This window comes from Microtus pennsylvanicus, chromosome 6 (assembly GCF_037038515.1).
Source record: "Microtus pennsylvanicus isolate mMicPen1 chromosome 6, mMicPen1.hap1, whole genome shotgun sequence".
Classification (NCBI taxonomy): domain Eukaryota; kingdom Metazoa; phylum Chordata; class Mammalia; order Rodentia; family Cricetidae; genus Microtus; species Microtus pennsylvanicus.
In genome coordinates this window covers 103,844,547-103,862,707 of record NC_134584.1, presented here as the reverse complement: position 1 = coordinate 103,862,707, position 18,161 = coordinate 103,844,547, and positions in this window count along the sequence as shown.

The following is an 18,161-nucleotide window of genomic DNA, read 5'->3' as shown; positions in this document are numbered from 1 at the left end:
AAACCAAAAAAAAAAAACTGACGCAAGTCCTGGACTAAGATTTTAATCAGCAAGTAGCCCTACTGTCCTACTCTTCTTCCCTGTATGCCCCGTCTCTGGCCTCCATCTTTGAAGGCCCTGTTCCTTTGCCTGCCAAGTCAAACTTTCCCTGGAAAGTTTCCTCATGGTCTCTTTTCTTTCCTCCTGGTGGTCTCATTAGCGGGCCTCCCAGTTCCCCTTCGGGGCATTAGCAGCCTCCCGGTTCCCCTTTGGGGCCACCCGAGAGTGCAGAAATCTCATTAAACCTGGATAATTTTTAATTTGGATTGTTGTGATTTGGCTTGATTTGGATTTTTGCACCGACAGAGAGCTTGCATTCAGAAAAATTCCTAACACCACTCCCGTTCCTACTAAAGGTCTTTGCAGCCCCAAGACCCCCAAGATGCAGATTGGAGGTTGAGCAACCTCCATCTTCTCAAATTGATGGCCCTCTGAATCAATCTGATTATCTACTACTAACTTGTCTACACCCTATATTAGGCGGGGGGTGGGGAAGAAAGAAAGGGGTGCTGAGGCAAATGTCTCTCAGGCAAGCTATAACACAGAGGAAGATATGGAGAGGGAGAGAATGGGTGGTGGAGAATCAGTTCTACCACTGAAGCTTGTTCTGCTTCTTACTGGTTTTCAATAGAAAGGAGAGATCCTGTGCCTTGGGGCAGCAGGCTAAATTGGCAAATAACCCATAGTAGGAGCCTATGGTCAGGCTGAGTCTCATTCCCAGGAGCAGGGGAAAGCTGAAAGACTTCATGGGAATAGCATGTGTCCGCTGCCAGCTCCTCACATCAGGTAGAAGGGTTCAGAAGAGAGCACTTCCAGCTTGTGGAGGCCCACCACCAGTGATGTAACAGCCTCAATTTTAATACTGGTAACAATATCTTGGGGTAATATCTTGAGCCTGATTACTGTGGAATTCCTAGTAGTTTGCCAAAGACTTAGAATGTTGGAGATATTTCTAGAATTATCAATTTGTGTCATTGCTATATCTTCGGTACAGGTAGCCGCCCTTTAGGGACACAGTTTGATATCTGATGATTCATTCTTGTGGTATAAATTTTAAAATCCTAAAATGGGGAGGTAGAACTTAGGGGACTAAGTCTCTGCTCTTTCTGAACTTGAGACACAGTCTCTTATTCTTAAGATTCATAGCATTAAAAACAAGAGTCTCCTGCTCCTCTCACTGTGGAGGTAACATCTGTTCTCGGAGTGGTTCTTAAAGGCAGCATGGCCTTCTTTGTGAAGCTCCCCATCGCAACCTCGCTGCAGACTCACCCGTCTGCTCCCGAGACCCAGATCCAGTGGACAAGTTCGGTGCAGAAGCCCAATAACCACATATCATCAAGGTTATGCTCTCGCTTCTGATAGATGAGGTCAGGCCACACTTTGCATATTTAAAATGTATTTTTCCTAACTTGCTACCTCATAACAAAGGGAGAACCAAATCACATCCTCATTAGCTTCAAAGAAATACTGATGTTTGTTTTTTTTTCCCTCCTTTTTTCTCTGTTTCCTGCATTGGCAGGAGATTTAGTTTTGCTTAAAGGAAATTCAGATGACGCTAATGAGACCACAGTGTCTTAATTTGCATATTAGATGAGATAAATATTGAGCTAATTAACACCTAGGATGAATTTTATTGCTCAGTACATTGTTCTGTGGTGATGGTAGTTCTTCACTACTTACCCAGGAGCAGAACGATTTGAAAGGAGACTCATTTCTGCACAATTACTCAGGGTCAACCAAAAATCTTTCTGGGAAGTTCCACCTAGGATTTTTATTTTAATTCTAATCAATCATCCATCTTTTTTTGAGCTAACTGATCCTATTGGCAAGTGGCACCAACTGAGGATCTGTACACAGAACAGAGCCAAGCAGGGGGCTAGCGCAAAGGCATTTCTTGCATCTTGGGTTCTGGAGCAAGGTATGGAAAGGATATATTCAGCTGGAATGCTTACTGATTCTAATAGCAGGCCAGACTAGAATACTAAAGAACTTCTAGCCACTGATGTTTGTTATTGCTCAGGAAAACAGACTGTTCCAAACTATTGGAGTATCGATAGGGATGACTTCAATGGGGCTTTACAGTATAAGAGAGATACTGGGTACAATTCCAAACACAGCATAGACAGCAAGGAATTAATAACCAAGGGATAGAGTGGTCATTGATTAGAAAATTACCAGGTGGAAATATGAGAAGTAACAGGAGGTCCCGGTTTGCTTTGTTGTTATGGTAAGTCATTGATCAAATCAATGTCTTGGAGAAGAAAGTGTTTTAGTTTACAGCTTGAACACCTAGGAAAACCAGAGCAAGAGCTCAAGGAGGGAAAGAAAGTAGAGATCATGGGAAAAGGCCACTTACATACTGGCTCCTTCCCAAGCTCATGTTTAGCTACTTTTCTTACACAGCCTAAACCACCTCCTGCACAGGGATGCTATTGCCAACTTTGCATATCAATTAGGTATAAAAAAAAAAAGAAGTCCCCATAGACACGGCCATAGGCCAATCTGATGGAGGCAGTTCCTTAATTCAGATTCCCTCTTTCCAGGTGTGTCAAATTGACAAACAAAGTGAGCTGTAGCAGAGGGATTCTAGCTAAATTTTCCTAATAGAATTCCTGCTGAAGACTGCCCAGGGCAATCGCCACTAACCAAAGGGATGCCATTGCAGGTGCCCAGCCAAATTCCAAGGGCATCTGCTGGAGTTTTGAGGTTCTTGGGTCCCAGGACAAAGAACTGCACCAAATATTCATGTTTTGGTGAAGAAATGGAGAACTCTCTAAGACAAAAGCAGTCCACTCTGAGAACAAGAGTGGGTGGGTGAGCTGAGGAAAAAGCTTGTGTTCAAAAGTGCTGGGCCATGAGCTCCATGCCCATGTATAAGTCATGCACACGGCATCTGCCTTCTCCTATGCTGTTTCTTGTTTGTTTTGTTTGCCTGTAGTCCGGATGAAGAAGAATTTCCTTCTAAAGAAGTCAACTGTCTTCTCTAATATGCTGCTCCCTTACTCTATCCCTGACACAGTGCTATAGGCTTAGAGACCTGACCAGACACCAAGAATGATCAGGTAAATGGCTCTTGCTAAGCTGACTATGCAAACATTGTGGGTGAGACTAGATTTCAAAGGCGGACCTAGGAGAATATTCTATAGTTTACCCAGAATTTTCTGAAGGCAAGAATCCTTTGATACTGTAACTTAACATGTGGTTTTACAGAAAAGAGCTGACATATGATTGGCCCCAGAAGAACTCTGTGGAGGATAGGAGAACCTGAAGAGGGTGATCAGGCCAAATGGAGCTGCATTCAGAGAGGTAGTTACCATGTATAGCTGATGAGGATCTTAAAGGGAGAGACACAATTCCTGGACTATCAGGAGAGATAGGATGCTATGGCCACAGGCAGCCTCCATGGGAGGAGAAAACCTTTCATCCAAACCCCAAGAACAATGGGAGTTGCTGACTCCTTTAGGTTTCCAGAAGGTGGGCAAGGTTCGTACCAAGTAATCTAGTTTGGCACAGCCTGTGTGCTAATGGGAATGGGGGCAGGAACAGGTAGGACCACTGACTTGTCTTGAGACTGCAAGGGGGAAGGGTGGCAAGGTCACAGCATGGCTTCCTTTAACTTCAGTTTTCTTTGCCAGAGCTGGATAGGGGAAGAAGCAGGAGAGGGGCAGAGAGAGAGGAAGAGAGCAAACACACATGTAAGGAGGTTGTGGCTAGACACCTGAGAGTGGGGTTGAGGCATCTAGAGGGTCTGTGGTCTAAAAATCAATAACTTGTGCTGGCCAGTGCAAAATGAACGTGCCGGGCCCCTTGCTCTGAGGTTAATTTCAAGAAAGCAATAATAGAACTTGAGATCAAGTTTTGGGAACCTTACAAGCAAGGCCCTGTTTCTCTGCAGTTTACATCCTGGTGAAAGCTGGCCCTGTTGAAACTATGAGCTTTGCTGAAAAAAAAAATAAAATAAAAGGGACACAATATTTTTTAAAGGAAATAATACTTCCCGTTTAGCTCACTTCAGTGAACTGAATGAATGTAATTGAATCGAAACGAAATTGAAAAACTAAATGCTGGGCACCAGGCTCGCTGTGTGGTTCCACTGCCTCCTTGGTCTTCTCCTCCTGAGCCAGGGAGGCGCAAGTCTGTTTGCATACTTGGTTTTGCTGACTGGGGTCTTCAATTCCTGCTTTCCCTCCCACGTTTTATATGGGTTCCCAGCATTCAACAACATTTGCCCAACTTTCAACTACTGAGCATTAAGTTTTGCTCTGCCTTTTGTATTTTAATTGCTTTCTCTCTTGCTTTTAATGAGCAATCAGGGCTATTTCTTTATTGAGGACCTGCTGGCGAATTTCAAGCAGAGAGTGTGCATATGAAAGGAACAGGTGAGATCCAGGCGATGGCGTGATTAGCGGTAGGGAGGCGCAGAATAGCCATCCATCTAAGGGAAAATGTCCACTTAACTCGCAGCCTTAATTCAAAGGAAATGTCAAGTCCTCAACTATACGCTCTGTGGCAATTGAGGAAAAGATTGGAAGGAGGGCTAGAGAAAATAACTGAGACTATAGCAACCGCAGGGAAATTAGCTTTCGGTGGGCGTGCGTGCCTGTGTGTGTCCATATGCGTTTTGTTTAATGTCTGACATCGTCCGCCAGAATCAGCGCCCTGGCAACAAGAAAGCAGGGAATGCAGGTAGTATTGTGTGCTAAATGAGGGGAAACCCTAAACTCATTATGGAGGAAAGGGGTGCATTAGTGCAGGTCAAACGGCACTGTGGGGTTCCCTGGAAGCAATGGTCCTTTTTTTTTGTCTCTGATCTTGTTTCTTTTGGTTAATTTGTAATGCTTCCAGTGGGGTCTTTGTTTCTTCAGATTTCTATATTTTTCTCCAACCACTCTTGCTGCTGCACTGCGCTCAGTTGGCTGCCAATACTTGTGTGTTGATTGACTGATAGATGCAGGGAGGTGTGGGAGGGCCCTTGGAAGAGTTTCCTCCCTCAAGGCCTGCAAACCGCAGGCCTTCAATTAGTACCTTTCCTCCTGGCTGGAGCTTTTCAGTATGACACAGGCATCGGGTTACAGAGGGGCACAGGGAATTGTCCTAGCCATACCACAGATGTCACACGTGTCCCAAGCTCTCAGAGACAGCTGAGCTCAATGATAGCAGGCACGACGGTGTGTCTGTACCGCTTTATGGACCTCCCTGTTGTCCTGAAGGTCAAACTTCGTGATATGAACTATTAACAGCCATTGGCTCAAATGAACAATTTCACTACTTAGGCCAAATGAGCAAGGATTTTTTTTTATGAGTTAATTTTAAACAAGGGGAAGAGAAACCATTAAAGTAGCAAAGTATTTTGTAGCCTACATTGTAAACTCTACTCTCTCCACCCCAAAGACAGAGGAAAATGACTGTCTCTTTCCAAAGAAAACCTGACATTTGGAAAGTGAGAGTATTCCAATATGTCAGCTGCAAACATGGATAACGATCGTGTCACCTGTATGTGTGTGGATGCCATCATAAAGCCTTACAGCCTGGGTGGCTCGTGCAGAGAAACTTTTCAAAGGCTTGGGGAGTGTGGTCAAAGTGTGGGCAGGGTTGGTTTCTTCTGAGTCATCTCTTCTTGGTTTGCACACAGCCCCTTCTCTCTGTGTCCGCAGACAGTTGCCTTTCCTTCTATACATCCCAGCATGCTAACTGCCTTTCCCTAGAAGGATGCAGATTAGATAAGGGTCGGCCCAATGCCTTATTATAAATTCATAAACTGTTTTAAATCCTCTCTACCCACACCACTTTCTGAAGTACTGCGAACGGAGGAGGACTTTAGCTCATGAGTGTGGAGGAGAACATAATTTAATCTATACCCACCATCATGTCATCTCCCTTTCTATCTCCCAGCGCAAGCTGTCCAGGAGCAGAGAGATAGATATGATCGGAAGTACATCAATCGTGAGATGTGCATATGGCCTCACTTCTTAAGGGTTCTGCCATTTCCCAATACTGTTTTAGCACAAGGACTCTTGAGGGACACTCAACATGACAAAGGCGTACTTCCTGGGAGCTGAAAAGCCTCCAGAAAGCACAGAAAGGCAGGCAGGCAGCTGAACTGGAGCCCAGACCCCGGCTCCTTGCTTTGTTCGCTTTGCTCGTCTGATGCAAGTTACTAACAGTGAGTGTATGGCCAGCTCCACACTTGACTTAGAAGGCCGGTCTCTACAAACTGTGCAGCACGTGGAGTCAAAATAAATATGCCGTAACAAAACTTTTCCACCAAGCCCCAGGCTGCTCAGGTGTGCCTGAAACAGGCCACTTCCCCCGATGACTTGAAAATTCTTCTGTATCGCCTTGTACCATGGTCTAACTTTCCTATGCATGTTCCACAGTTTGAATATTTATGGTCATCCTTCAGTATCTGAGTGTTTGCTCCCAGGACACCCACAGACACCACAACCTACAGATACTCAAATCCTGTTATATAAAGGTATAACATTTGCATGTACCCTTTGTAATCCACCCACACTCTTTAAGGCATTTTTTAAAGTACTTGTAATATCTAATGTAATATAAGTGCAATATACATAGTTCTATGCTATATGCTATGGTGTTTAAAGACTCGTTAGAAAAGTCTATATATGTTTGATACATGTTTTATCCGTATTTGGTTGGATTCCTGGATTTGGAACCTAAGGGGAAAGAGGGCCAATTTGAACCTCTGCTTCTTGGCAAAGCAGTCGTCTCTAAGTGGAAACTCACCTCCTGCTGTCAGGCCAAAGCTGAGAAGAATTAAAGCTCTTTATCTGCAAATTGATCAACTATTAAAGTCACAGCGTGGGTTTTGTTTTGTTTAGCATCTGCTTTATTGGGTGGAATGGCACTCCTTCACTTAGGCTACATGGGAAGTGCTTCTTGATGAGTTATGCCATAGAGGCTCCCATTTGTGGGACAGATAACAGGTGCTCTTGGGGAGTATTAAAATGACATTGTTGTGAAATATTTATGCTAATGAAGCTCAACTGATCGCCTAGCTGATGGCTTAGGAGTGGCTGTGTTTTTGCTTAGGGAGCAGGTAGTGATGTCAACCTTCTTTCTGAATTTGTTTTTTAAAAAGATGAGACAACAGACTCTCCCACTTACTCACCTCCTGTTTTCAATGTTTTAACACGTCAGTTCCGTTCTCTACCAAACTCTGTATGGAGCCATGGTTATCTCCTATGCATGGTTGAGGAAACAATAGCCCAGAAATGATGCTACTCAGCTCTCAGACGACTTGAAAAATGGCACTCCCTCACCTTAATGTTGCATGTTTGCTCCTTTTGATTTGGACTTTTGATTCCACTGGCTGATTTTCAAGTGTGCTTTCTGTGATGAAGAGAAGGAAAGGACTGGAAAAGGGCCTATGGAGGGAAATTGGGAACAGTTGGTATGTACTAATCATCGCCCTATGTGCCATATAGGGACTAGTGTGTGTACACACACACACATATTATTGTATGTACATAGGTGTTTTGCCTACACGTAAGCTTTTGTACCACATGTATACTTAGTACCCTCAGAGGCCAAAAAGTGTCCAGAGGTAGCTGGATCCCATGGAACTGGAGTTACAGATGGTAAGAAACAGAGACTCCGGTCGGCCCTCTTTACCCATTGGTTTCACATTGGTGGATCCAACCAAATATGGATAAAGAGATTGGGAAAATGTATATCAAGCATATACAGATTTTATAATTAAGATCACTGACCTGATCCATCCTGCTAGAAAACTAGCTTTTTAAACTTTAAAAACAACCTGATAGAGAACATTTTTGTTGTTTTTTAAAATTTTAAAAATGTATTCTTATTTGTGTGTGTGCATATGCACACACTACCTGAATGCCTATGGAGGCCAGACAAGCTGTAGTTACAGGTGATTGACAGCTGCCTTGTGTGGATGCTTGGAACAGAACCCAGGTCCTCTAGAAGAGCAGTAATGCTATACACTGCAGTGCCAACTCTAATACCCAGTGTGGAACATTATAAAGATGATCAGGAAACCAGAGAACAGGATTGGGATTTCAGATTACTGGCATCTCATTACCAAACCCATGCTTTTCCTGTTGGATCACTGTACCTCTCAGTAGGGCAAAGAAGACAAAAAAGAAATCTTCTGACCCCTTGTGTCTACTCAGGGATGACAGGGAACAGAACGGTGAAAGAACAGCAAGTGAGCGTGACTACCTTGTGTGCATGTCAGAGTGCTGTATCGCAGAGATGACCAGTGTAGCTCTCAGGAACAGTGGGTTTCTTTTCTGTTCTTTTTAAAATTTATTATATATATTTTTAGAAATACCAATCCAAAATCCCACTCCCTCCCCTTCTCCCATTCCCTCCACACACCCTCCCTCCCCAACTCATCCAACCCATCTAGTCCTCAGAGAGGGTAAGGCACTTTGCTTTGTGGAAGGTCCAAAACCCTCCCTACTACATTTAGGCTAAGCAAAGTATACATCCAAAGAGAATAGGATTTCTCAAAGCCAGTACATGCAATAGAGATAAATCTCAGTGCCACTGCCAGTGGCCCCTCAGTCTGCGCTAACTGTCAACCACATTCAGAGGGACTAGTTTGGTCCTATGATTGTTCCTTCCCAGTCCAGCTGGATGGTGAGCTACCATTAGCTCAGGCAAACTGTTTAAGTGGATGAACCCTTCATGGTCCACCAGCAATGGATGAGTTCCCCTTACTCCACATCCTCTCCAGAGCTTATGCTGGGAATACTGGCTTTCAAACAAGGGTTTTGTTAGGATGCAGACTCAAATTCAGTAAGTAAGGAGCAGAGCTAAGATGGTGTATCTTCTAAGTCTCAGGTCACACTGTTGTGGCTGGTCACACTCTTCTTCAAAACATCTTTTTCAATGTGTAAAGTTGACATTATTCCAGTTCTCCATGGACTCAAATCGGCCATGCTCAACAGCTTTCTGCATCCTCTGAGAAGCTTGCCGGAGCTGAGAACAGCTGTTTAGAGTAGGACCAGAGTGAGACACAGTCTTCTGCATATCCCAGTCAAGTCTTGGCTCTGTAGCAGACCTTTGTTGAATTCCAGCCATCTGTTTTTGTTAGATTTAAGGGTTAGCTTTTAGTTATATGGAACATTAAACTTAGTCCAACTTGACACTTCCAGCATCTCATGCTTTCAGGTGCAACCCCCTAGTCCGTGCATTTGTCCGTGTGTCTCAACAAAAACATATTGTTACGCTTTCATTGTTAATGGTCTCACATCCATGAAAATGTTGATAAGTGTCATTCTTCCAGATTTCCTTGGCATCTTGGGAGCCACTTCCATATTCAAACACCCAAGCTGCAAACTAGACAGTGGAATTGAATTTAACTCGTAAGCTGTCAGCCGAAGGGAATTGGAGCACATGGCTTCAACCATGTGTATTGTGCTTCTTCTTCACTGTGATATGAAAGCCCCAAGGTTCCCTGCATTGGATCTGAAAACATGATCTCTGAAAATTGGAAACATCCATTAAGATGAGGAGCCACTCCCATTTCTCTCTCAGTATATGCTACGATGCAAAGTTGTTCTACCCTCAGGATTAGTGTGGGGAGAGAAGCTACTAGTGCACTGGGATGTCAGGAGAAGGAGGATGTGTTTGAAAATTAGATATTGATGCATAATGGGGGGAGAAAGTACAAGCCTTTTTTTTCCCATTTGGCTAGTCACCAGAAGCCTCTGTCCACTAAGGAGTACCAGGGGAATGAAATTACATCTTGGAGAAGAGGGACCCACACACCCCCAGCAGAGGCAGATGAGTTTCCCAGATGAAAAGCGCAGTCTAGGGTAAACGCTACCTGCTCTAAAGTATGAACGATGAAGACCGTAATTGTTGGATCATCCGGGGCCTTCAAGCGATGCAGTTGTGGCTGTTCTCTCGTTCTAGCACCGTTACCTCGGAACTGCTCACCTGTTCCCCTGCCAAACGGGCATGGAATCAAGTCACTGAGGCACTTAGCCAAAGATCACATCGAAAAGAGGGGACACTTAGCCTGGAGCAAAGAGGGAAAAACAAAAACAAACAAGACACTTGAATTTTTAAAAAGAATTATTTTGTGCATGTTTTTAGCCTCACAAAATCTGGGAGGAGAGGGGTGCGGAGTCGGTCCTAGCATCAACAGCAATGGGACACAAGTTCCACTTTCTTCTTTTCTCCAGTGATACAGCTGCAGGGCACATGGTGCTGGACACCAATGGACTCTTAATTAGATGTCTGCAGATCGTTAGATTTCTGCATCGTCAAGGTTTAATAAGAGCCATGCCTTGTCACCAGCACCAAGTGACATGTAACTTCCCGTGTTTGCATTTCTTCTAAACTATCCCCGACACTGTCCACTTCAGGTTCTGCTTACACAAACGTGGTGGTTGGAAACTGAATGGCAAACCCAGCTTTTGCCTGTCTTTCGGAGAAACTCTTAATGAAACCACTAAATGCTTCAGGATGCCTGAGCTGTGTTTAAAAGTCACTTACAGATAAGGAAGGATTCTGTCATCCCAGGAATAGAATAAATGCTGGACACCTTTATTAACTGTCTAGATTGCAGGGAGATAGAGCAGCTTCTACCAGAGGTATAGCTAGTTATCAAGCCCAGGGGCACCTTCATTGTGACATACCAGGAGTGACTGGTGGGGAAATGTTTGAATCAGTTTGTTTGCAGCATCTAGAAGTTTGTACTTATTTATTTGTGCATGTGCGTGTGCGTGTGTGTGTGTGTATCACAACACATTCTGGGAAAACATAGGCGACCAAATGACAACCAGAACCAGAACAAAGGACACTATCTTTGCAGTGTTTTCAGTTTAATGTTCAAGAAAACACTCAAGGACCACATAAGGAAGTCTAAGATGGCACGTGGTATTTGGAACAATAGTTAACTTGCCACTAAAATATTGTAGAATTGTGACTTGGCCAGAGTAATGACTGGGGAGGCTACTGAAATAACTTATAATAGGGTTTTCTACTGGCAAAGAATAATCTTTGGGCTTCCTCAGTGTCTCACTGATTCGTTTTTCTCCTGTCCTCTGGTCTCCACAGCAGATGTGCAGGGGAAGACATGACTGATCCCATGTGACAGATGTGGACAGTGAAGCCCAGAGAGGCCAAGAGAGGGCAGTCAATAGAACCCCATTTTTGGTGTACGCTGCCATCTCTGAAGTCACTCAACCTTGTGGCGATGGCTTCTGTTTGTGTGTAATGCCTTCTGGGAAACACTTTTCAGATAGTCTGGTCAGAATTAGCTGTGACTAACCTTTTGAGAGTGCCCAAACTCAGAATGATTGATATGAAATATTTCTAGCTGCTTTGTCAGCTGGCCCTGGAAGTCTCCGCCTCTGAAGGTTGAAGTCTAGACGCTTCTCTCTGCTGGCAGTGGCACAAATCATCAAGATCTTTAGAGTGAGCCAACAGTGCTCCTACATTGTGTTTTCCCTCATCACAACCAAGACCTCATGGAGCTGAGATAGAAGGGCGTGTAAGACTAGAGGGAGGGAGGGAGAGAAGAAAGGAGGGAGGGAGAAACTTTGTAGGGTGTGTCTGCAGTCAAGCCCTTCTATAGGGACCTAGGAGGCAGAGAATCCTTGAAGCTCCCAGGCCAGCTAGGCTCACTAGAGTGGCAAACAAGCTACCCTGTCTCAAGGGGGAAAGCGAGGACCTACACACACAGTTCACACAGACACTGTGGCACACACGTGACCACACTTATACTCACAAAGACATACACACACTACATACAATGAACACACACATAAAGATTACAGAGAGGACGCATGTCCTGGTAAGACACATGGGTGGGTCAAGCCCAAGCTAGCTTAAGAAATCTTCTGGGAAATTTGATTGAGCCACTGGCAAATGCTTAAGAGCACAAGTTGCTGACACAGAGTTCCTGAAAAGCCCGGCCCCCTAGGACTTCAGGACCTCAACCCTGTTGACATTCAGGGCTGAGTCCTTCATTGTGAGTGCTAGCTCATGTATTGTGTATTGCGGAAGATTAGCAATCCTCTACCCTAAAATGACAACAGCAACGAAAAGTCTCCAGACATTACCAAACACACCTCAGGGGCAAAATCACCTCTGTTTAAAATATTTTTCCAACTCAATATTCTTGGCACTGTTGCTAGCAGGGCTCTGCTGTCTGCTCTGCTGCTGGTGAAACTGGGACTAATGGTTGCAACATTGGTGGCTGTGAATGTGGAGTTGTGAAATCACATTTGTTCCAAGTCTGTGTAAGAGGCTGCCTTATTGCTCAGGGGTTGGTGGGCCAGGGTGGATTGGGTTGGGGAGAGCTTTGATCTATTCCCTCATGCCAATTATTGCTTGCCCTTGGCTGGTGCACTTTAGCCAGTCAGACAGAAGTGCCCTGTGCAGAACACGCGCAAAGTGTTGCGTTTTAATCCCTTTAGGCACGCCCTGTGAGTACTCTCGTGTCTCGAACTGTGAGCAGACTCATCCACTGTCTATGCTCTGCCCAGGATCCTCAGTCCTGGGGACAGAAGGGTGAACAGATGACACCCCGACTCCCACAGCTCTGGAGACAGGCAAGGACAGCAGCAAGATCACCACCACCAAAGCTGCCATGAGGTGCACTGAGCACACCAGAGACCCAGAGTGGGGGAAATTGCTGAATAAATTGAGGGAGGAGAGGTGAACTGAGCAGGGCTGTGTGACTGTGTAGGGAAGAGATGCTTCAGGAAGAGGGAAGAGCCAGTGTAAAGAGCCTCAGATGAGAAGAAGCTTGGGTCTGTTTAGGAAGGTGAAGGTGTGTTGGGGCTGGATTTGTAGAGATCTTTCCATCCTAACCTTAAGTGGTAATCATCAGAAATTCCAGACACTCATTCCATGTACAGAGTTTTAGTACAATGAATGTTCTAGCCTGGGAAAGAAGGAGGATGATCTCATGACTTCCTTTTTTCTTTGTCTTTTCCCTCCCTCCCTCTTTCCCTGTCTCTCTGTCAGTCCCTCCCTCCTCCCTTCCTCCCTTTCTTCTTTTCTGTATGGTTTCTGTAACCCAGTTTGCTTTTCATTTTATGTTATAGTCAAAGATGACCTTGAACTTCCCATTCTCCTGCCCCCATTTCCCTAGTGCTGGGATTTCAGGCATGCGCAGCCATGCCTGGTTTGCACAGTGCTGGGGATGGAACTGGGGGCTTCAAGTGTACATGCACATGTACACATCTGGAGTTGGAACAGCTTCTTCAGGCACTGCCTCAGGGACCCTTCCCTCCCAGCTCTGTGTCACGATGGACTTGCCTTTTAGCCATACTGCTTGGGCTTTTAGACTCCACTCTGACTTCTGCCAGTGTAAGCTGATCCACCTATTCATGAGTAGGCTGATCTCACAGTCTCCATTCTGTTATATGCATTGCTCTCACCTTGATTCAAGGCAATGAGCCTATATTGGCCTGAAGAAGACTCTTATGCATCTCCCCTTTTGCGTTGCTCTCTTTTTGTCCTGCACTGCATGCCCCTCCCCTTTGCCTTCCAGTTTACATAGATTGTAACCCATTCTTTCACGAGAGGTTCCTCTAAGGTGAATATATTTTACCTACATTCTGAGCCTTCCTCAACTCATGAAAGTGAGATTTAGGGTAACAAAGCCAGCTTCTTCCTTCAGGAACTCATCAGGAGCTGGAAGGAGCTAGTATTCCTAAGGCTAGGAAGCAGCCCCCAGATTCAGAGAGAATCTGGAACTAGAATCCTGGCACAAAAAAACTATAGGAGCAAGCCTCCTGGAAATGGCTCAGCTTGTAAAGTTCTTGCTTGACACACAGGTAGAACTAAGTTAGGATGTCAGTGCCAACGTAAAAGCCAGGTTGGTGGTTTGGGTCTCTAGTCCCAGATCTTGGGAAGTTGAGGCATAAAGATGCTTCATCTAGCCCAATTCCTAATCCAGATTTAGTGAGAAGCTGTCTCAAAAAAACAAAACAAAACAAAAACAAAAACAAAAAATAGCTGTGCATGGTGGAGCATGCCTTTAAACCCAATCTTTGGAAGCAGAAGCAGGAGAATCTCTATGAGTCTGAAGGCAGCCTGGTCTACAGAGTGAGTTACACACACACACACACACACACACACACACACACTTTCTTTTAAATGAAGGAGCTGTTGAACCTCAGGCAAATTTCTGAGTCTCCTGAGATAAACTGCCTGTATGTGTGTGTGTGGTGTGTGGGCACACACTGGCTTCACAGTGTTCCTGTGCATGCCTACAGTGGTGATGATTGCTCCTGAGTGCTTGCCAATGGACACTAGTGCCCAATCACGATGGTAACTTCGCTCTCTCTCACCCTTTGTCTGTGACTGTTACTCACATGGCTGTAGATGGCACTTGAACTTGACTTCAGTTCTCCTGGTCTTCTGGTAGAATGCATACATGCTCCTATATAAATGTGCACTCATGGTTGTGTGAGTTCACACACGCCATTTATTCTTGCCAGGCCTCTGCTTCCTTCTTCCTCCTAAAGTGAAAATAATGCTCCCTCAGGATTAGCAGGAATGTGCGGGAGACAAGGGTGAGCTGGAAGCCACCGCCCAGGCTTGACACTCAGAGAACGTGGCAGCAGAATTAGCTTCTTTGTCCTGCACTTTCGTCTGGTCCTCTTCCCTCCCTCCCGCCTTCTTTTCCTCTTTCCATCATTTACTGCTCACCCCACCTTCCTGAATAAATCAAGGCCAGATCACTTGAGGACATACATCCTTTGTCTCCATGGGCGAGCCTCCCTCCCCGCTTCATGTAATTGTCAGCAACAAAGTTGGAAAATACAGACAACGTCTGAAGCAGCTCTCCGCACCGCAACATCTGCACCAGACAAAACTCAAAAAGCCCTCAATCCCCAGTCATGAATGCACTATAAAAACAATGTGGCAGAAATGAAAATTGTTCCATCATAATATTTCACAGTTCTTTTTGACAAAAGCCAAGCCGCCCTCATGAATACACATTTCCCAGCACCTTATGCATTATGCATCAGCCTATAGCAGGGGACCTGGGAATTGCCAGTCCCTAGTAAAGGACCTTTGAAAGTGCCTATTTTGTAAACAAATGGAACCCAGGCCCAGCACTTGGGCTCTTTAGGTAATTTAAGACTGACTCCTGCTGCCCAAGTTGGGACAGACTCTTCTGGGAGTTATAATTGGCAGAAGCGTCTTCAAGATTCACTAGATAGGATTGGTGATGTCTCAGCAATTTGGGCTTCTAATCTATAATTTCAGAACACCCAAGACAGGCGTGCACAGAGTCTGGGACAAGTCCTGCTGGAGCCAGAGTTAAGCCAAATGTCACCAGAATGCCAAATGGGCCTGCCAAGGCTGCTCACTGGCTGTAGGGGTCAGGCAAATTAGTCAGGATGTAACTCCTGGAACTTCCAACCAGATTGAGCCTCTGGATGGAAATGCTGGTTGGGTGACTAAGGGAATGTAGGCACAAATTTGGCTGATTTGTCTCAAAAGGGCTTGCAGGAGACATGTTTGTTTGCCTGAAGGCAACACATTGGAATTATATATTGCCTACAATGGGAGGACCCTTGAAATTCCTTAGTGAGTCTCTGTGTTACATAGGGAGCCCAAGGCCACGAGGAATGTGTTCAAGGTCAGGCTGAGAGTGAGCTGGCGTGTTGGGGACTGCTGGAGGCCTGTCACTTCCCCCCAGTACCCCCCACTGCCTCAATCACGGATTGGCAGTAGCTGCAAAGACCAGAAGCAAAATGGTTACTGATTGTGATGATTTGAGAAAGGGCAGATTGGGATTCTTCAAACAGCTCTGAAAAAGAGTATCATCTAGAGCCATTGTGTGTAATTTGCAATCTGTCCTCCCTGGTAGGCTCATTTTAAATGGTGACAGACAGAGGACAGACATCTACTCGTGTCCGTCATATCTGTTGCAGTAACAAGACGGTGATTGATTTCTTGCTATGTGTATTTATTTCATAAAAGCATTCTGTTTCCATTAGGATATAGTACCAAGGGGTAGGAATAGAGAGCAGAAACACAGAATTACAGTGTGGCATGTGCCCTGTCCTTCTCTTCTATTGCTCTCACACGCTTAGTTCTTCAGAGTTCAGGAAGTAAGATCCCGGGTTTACACCCCAGGTAAGTCATTCAACTTGCTGTGGTAGCACAGGTACAAGACATAGGACACTGTGAAGCCTGGCAAGGCACCTGCAAGACCAAGGTCCCCTATGAGGGATGAGGAGAAGCAGAATCAGCCCTGCTAGGAAGAGTAGGGAGGCTCCTCATCTTGAGCTTCATGGAATCCAGCTGTAGGACCCTTTGCTGATTGACGCAGTTTGACTAATGACAACAGTAACAACTGAAGACTAATTAGGAAGAGACTAGATTTACAGGCACCTGGGAGAATATACGTAGGCAATAAGGCTGTATCCACACTCCCCACTGACCAGTAGAACAATAAATTGACAGGGTGTGGACCTGGAAGGAAGAAGTCAGGACTGCCGCCTACCTTTGACATCGAGAGCCCGCCCACAAGTCTCCAAGTCTTGGGTGAGTGTTTTTCTGGCTCTCGGTCTGGTTTTGCTAAAACTCCCCACCCGTGGGATCTCTGAGTCAGTAGCCGGGTTTGTGAATGCACATGTCGTATTTCTGTTTTGATGTGATGCTACTGACCTAGGAATTATACTTGTAAGGCTTCTGGTACAGGAGGAACGACAGTCTGCTTACAAATTGTCCATTTTCATATCTTGGCATCTTCAGACTATTCAAAAATACTCCCGAATATTTGTAAAGAATAATTTTAATTTCTACAACTGGAATGGGAGTGAGTAAAGAATGTCCCTGGGTGCCATAAATAGTCCTTCATTTGGTTGCAAACCAAGAAATAATTTCTTCTAAATTAGAAAAGTAAAATATTCTATTTGGGTACATTAGAAATTCAAAAAGGTATAAAAATGAAATAAAATGGAAATGCATTACATAAAGATAATAGCTGTTCACGGTCACATTTCCCTCATTTTTGACCAATGAATATGTGACTATTGGCATCTAGCTCTTGGCACTCAACTTAAGCTATTTTCTAGACCTTGTTTTTTTGTGAAGTTATATATTTTTGCAACAAAAACAACAGCAAAAAAGCTCAAAAGAATAGCAATACAAAGGGTATGTTGTGAAACTTATCCAGAGTAAAAATCTGCAGAAAATGCCATAGCTAAGTTGAATAATATTCATTTAAAGGATTTAGGCTCTCATGGGTCCTCATTATAACAAATGCATCTGAGTGGGGTGCTCTTCAATGCCTTCGGTTATGGTTTCATGGTTCAAATACTCCCACCACAACTCATGCTGAAGGTTAATCCTCTTTGTGGGAGATTAAGAGGCAGGCCCAGGTAAGACTTGTAAGAGGCAATTGGGTCATGAGAGTTTTCCCCTAATGGATGCATTGATCAGTTTGTGGATTAGAAGGTTAATAGATTATCTTCAGAGTGGTTATCTCTAGGAACAAGTTGGCCCTGTCTCACGAATGTGTCTTTCCTTATCACATGGTGATCTACCTTGACTAGGGATGCTGCAGAAAGTCCCCACTCAGAAGAATGGCCTTGCTAGTTGTGATGATTCATCTTGATTTTTAACTTGATGGGATTTAGAATCACCATGGAAACAATTCGTTGGTGATGTCTGTGAGTAATTATACTGGCTACTATAATTCCTATGGTAAGTCCCACATTAAATATGGGTGACAACATTCCATCCATAGGCTGGGGTCCAGGACTGACTAAAAAGGAGAAAGTGGGCTGATAACAAGCATCCATTGCTCTCTGCTCTTTGCCTGGTAATACAATGTGTCAGACTCCTCAATCTTTTGCCATCATGACTGTGATCTCCTATACCCTCGAACTATGAGCCAAAATAAAAACTTTCTTTCCTAAGTTGATTCTGTCAGTTCTGTTATAGAAAAAAGGCAAATAACTCACATTGGAAATTGGTGTCAGAAGTGGGATAAATAATACAGTAAACTTGGTTGTGTGGTTCTTAGATAATTGAAACTGCCTGCGGAAAAGACACTGTAGAGTTTGACACTTTGGGCTAGAAAAGCCCTAGCATACTGTAAGCAGAGGTTCTTTGTGGGTATTCTGGTAGTTACCAGAATT